General features: G+C 38.0%; 1 pseudogene across 1 annotated transcript; it reads left to right on the top strand.

The window, feature by feature from the left end:
* Positions 1-366: 366 nt before the first annotated feature.
* LOC311593576 (large ribosomal subunit protein uL24-like) lies at positions 367-847 on the top strand (annotated as a pseudogene). Its single transcript has one exon. The product of its transcript is annotated as a large ribosomal subunit protein uL24-like (transcript).
* The last annotated feature ends 3732 nt before the right edge of the window (positions 848-4579 follow it).

The following is a 4579-nucleotide window of genomic DNA, read 5'->3' as shown; positions in this document are numbered from 1 at the left end:
AACATGAGAAGCAGTGCTTGTGGTTCCCAACTTGTCTTTAATTACTTAATATAATTTCACTGATGTTTGTGCTAAAATATTTATTTAAAAATCAGTGTGATGGCTTTGAGGGCCTTCTGTAATCCTATCCTGTGACTATGTGTTTCCGTTTAATTAGTGGAGATTGGCATTCATTTTTCTTTAATAAAAAGGCAATGATGTATTTTTAAAAAAAGAATTGAAATGCTCTGTTTTCAGTATTGAACTGAGTATGAAAATAGAAAAATACTTGCATTTTTGTTGTCTATTAAAGCACTCAAAACACAGAATTGGAAGCCGTGTGTAGATCTCTCTTTTTGCGGCCATCGATGGATCGCAGCCACCAAAATGAAGTCCAATCCCTTTGTGACTTCTGACCGAAGAAAAACTGCAAATGCCTTTTCAGTTCACCTTTTCAGATTCGGAGGAAGATCATGTCTTCCCCTCTTTCCAAAGAGCTGAGACAGAAAGATAATGTCCAGTCCATGCCCATTCGAAAGGATGATGGAGTTCAGGTTTTCCAAGGACACTACAAAGGCCAGCAGATTGGTAAAGTGGTCCAGGTGTACAGGAAACAAATCTGTCATCTACATTGAATGAGAAAAGGCTAACGGCACAACTGTCCACATGGGCATCCACCCCAGCAAGGTAGTCATCACTAGGATAAAGCTGGACAAAGACCGGAAGAAGATCCTGGAAAGTAAAGCCAAGACCCAACAAGTAGGAAAGGAGAAGGGCAAATACAAGGAGGAAATGATGGAGAAAATGCAGGAGCAGAGGCCTCTCATACACAACCCTCATTAAAGACTGTTTAAGTAAAAAATCAAAACTAGATTATAGAGAAAAGATGTATCAATTAGCATTATAATTTTTCCATTCTAAGCTATTGAAAAAATTTTAAATAGCAAATTTTACATATTAAATATTTGTAACTTTTAATTGCTATATTTGTTCATAAATTTGCTTCGACCAGTTTTAGTATTAGATAAAATATTTCACATTCACAATGTAATATGCCATATATGCTTGAGATTTGTTTGTCTCTCTATACCAAAAATGTTTCAACAAGTAAACAAATAAACATGTATTTTCAGCTAATCTGGGTGAAATTTTAAGAAAAATCTAAAACTTCTTTTCAAATGTTGGCCATAGTAATACAACGTAAAATTAAAATGACATCTACTTAGAAGCAGAAAGAAAAATGTGTGATTAAAGTAAGACCTGGTATTTTACATAAAATATGTTTATTATTTGTACAAAATTGAAATATAAAAGTACAATTAAGGTATTAAATCAAAATATGTGATCTAGGGCTTTAGTTCAGAAATAGAGGACAAAAATATTCTCAGAAGCATCATCAGGAGCTGGAAGCACAGAAACATAAATAGAATTCTTGCTGAAGTGTTTTTAAAAGTAGCAAGTACATAGGACTTAAGAGATGGTTCCAAAGCTCAGAACAATTGTCCTCAGACACTTTGACATCTAGCCCACCCTCTGGCACTTCTTATGAGGGTGGCTCTTTCCATTTGACTTTGACCTAAAGAGCCTCACAGATACATCCTAGGTCATTCCTCTTGTTAATTCCAGATCCAGTCTAGTTGACAGTGAGGAGTAACCACGATCCTGGACATCCAAGAGTATTGAATGTGGTGGTGGGGCATCATTGTCATCTTGATTGGACTAGCAGCCACCCAGGAGATAGTAGAGCTTCCGGTTGTGTCTGTATGGATATTTCCAGAAATAATGAGATCATGGAGACTCTGACCTCATCAGTGGTTTAATTCATGCATGGCTTCTGTGTTTGAGCTAGCTATCAGATGGGGGAGATGTAGAAGATGAAGCCTTTGGAAAGAAGTAGGTCACAGGTCTGTGTTTTCCGGCCCTTCCTTTCTGCTGCATCTTCTACTCTGCGGCTGCCATGAGGTGACCAGTTCTGCTCTGTGAACACCCTTCACCATGAGGCCCCAACACAATGGGCCAGAAACCATGATTAATACCTATGAAACCAGGAATCAAGTAAGGCATCCTCCTTCCAACAGCCTCTGGTCTTCCCAGAGGCATGAAATTTATATGATAATACTCTGTTCAAACTGGCCTTAGCATTGGCATCAATTCTCCTGGTTTATATCTGCGATGCCTCGTCAATTCTTCATCACCATTTCCTGAACTTTGCCTCTGTACTCAACAGCATCTTTTCACTTATTCCTTACTTTTAAACTCTTGGAAAAATCAAAGCACTCTTTTCAGACCTTTCTATCATGTGCCTCAAAATGTACTACTTTTCTCACATGATAGCAACTTCCTTTGCACCAGCAGCTTCCTCCCACTCTTGTTGAGTATGCACAGCTCAAATTAACTACAATATAATAATCAGAGTGTATATATATATACATATATATACTATTATATATACTGTATATAATATAATATATTATATATACTGTATATTATATAATGTAATATATGTAAATACCATAATATCACATAGTACATAATTTTCACATATGAGATATATATTATAATTGTTGAGAAATATCAGTATATATATTGTTTCTTACATCTTTCTTTATTCTACATTGTTTCTTACATCTCTCTTTACACAAACCTATCTTGAGTTGTAATTGACTTCAGTTCTTCATTATCATTTTTCACTTTCTCCTACAAGTTCTTTCTAATTGAATTGTGTACTTGTCAGTCTTCTCACATTAAGATGCTTTCTTTCATATTAGGAAATCAAAACATATTTAATAACGAATGAATGATAAGATATGACTTTGGCTTACACCTCTCTTCCTATTTTTTAAATCCATATATCTTATTGTCTGTTTCACATTTAAATCAATAACCCCATGCCTCAAACTTTATGTACAAAAGCAGACACATTAATCTCTATTCTTAAAACAGGTCAGATGGATTACAGGTCAGATCCCTGTAAGCTTTACCATCATGCCTGGAATTACCAGTGAAGCACCCAGGACCTGCGTCTCTCACCTACAATACAAAATGTGTGAAAGAAGTGATGGTGGCATCAACGTGCCTCTCCTTGACAGGTGATGTGTTTACCTTGCAGAGAAAATGTTTCCTATGTCTATGAGCTTGAAGTTTGCCTGGGTCCTGCGGTTTGTGGCCATTCTCATGTTGGAAAACCTTCAGGGTATAAATTTAGGGTACCACTGAAGTAGATGCTGTGACTCACAAAGGTGTCATTGGGCTCGCCCAGCCAGCCTTGCCAGCAGCAAATTTAGTCCAAATCTGTACATTCTGGAACCACAGGAGGTGCTGCTTAGTGGAATACTTTTAAATAAAGCCCACAGGTTTAGAGCTGAGGCATGCTTTTGATGATTTCTCATCCTAATTGGCTCCCTGACATTTAACCAAAGTGAATGTGAGTTCACCTGAGGTCACGGTGCTTCTGTGACTCACTCTGTAGACTGATCTCCTGTGGTAGCTAGCCCACTCCTGAGCCAGGGCAGAGAGCAGAGCCTGACAAGGCAATTATAACTGTAAGAAATCTTCCCAGAACACTGGTGATGTAAGTACCATGCTTTGTAGAACCCTAAGGACTTCTCAAAGTTCTCTACTCAACAAAAGCTCACAGGAAAAAAAAACACTAAAAAAAATGTTTGGCATGCAGTACCATGTATATCCAGATAATTGGATGCGTGGCCACATACAGAAAAGGAAAACTTGCAATCATCTCATACCAACTTGTAAAAGAAGAATAGAAAATGTCACCTTCACTGATGTGATGGCGCTCTTCTATACATTTTGCCCATAATTATTATTTGACAAGAGAAATACTATTATCTCACCATGTAAAGATAGGCAAAGGGGAAATTATGGGGAAGAATGGCAAAAATCAAGAAAGAAGAGCAGGAAACGAAAGTTAGAAAGAAGGAAACCAAATGAAAGTCTCCAGACATTGCAACCGTACCACCCACTTCTCCGGGACAGGCTGCACAGGCAGGAAGGCATGTGGCAGATACTTGATTTTTAATGCTGCTGAAACAATCTGGTTATAGCCAGGTATTTGGAATGCTTCAAGTATATAAAATTATCTTTCCTAGACTTAGATTCCACTGTTGGTGGTACCATCCCCAGACCTGCCTATCCACTGGGTATTTTCCAGGGGAAATGTTTTTTCCGTGAAATGGTATCCCATAGGTAGAGAAAAGGACTGATCGCGCAAGCTTGACAGTGGTGCAGTAATTTCCTAAACTTGAGTAAACCTACAAATAAACACAAACAAACAACAACAAAATAAACAATGCATACTTCGAGGGAGCTCAGGACCAGGCAGTTTGCTAGAAGCTCTTTACCAAGCAGTGCTCCTTTCATTATAAGAGATTCTGCATAGACAGCCTTGGCCATTGGCTTTAACACAGTGAATTTTACTCTTCCTGATGCTGGACCACTTTAATACATTTCCCCATGCTTTGGTGACCCCCTCCAGGCGTAACATTATTTTCACTTCTACTTTATAACTGCTGACCAACACAGATACTTCCCAGACCCAGTAAGGCATTTGAGTTGATTCACTCAAACATGTATGCCACCTATG

Source organism: Acomys minous (genome assembly GCF_964271855.1).
Source record: "Acomys minous genome assembly, chromosome: 3".
NCBI lineage: Eukaryota > Metazoa > Chordata > Mammalia > Rodentia > Muridae > Acomys > Acomys minous.
This window is presented reverse-complemented; position numbering and strand designations above follow the sequence as displayed.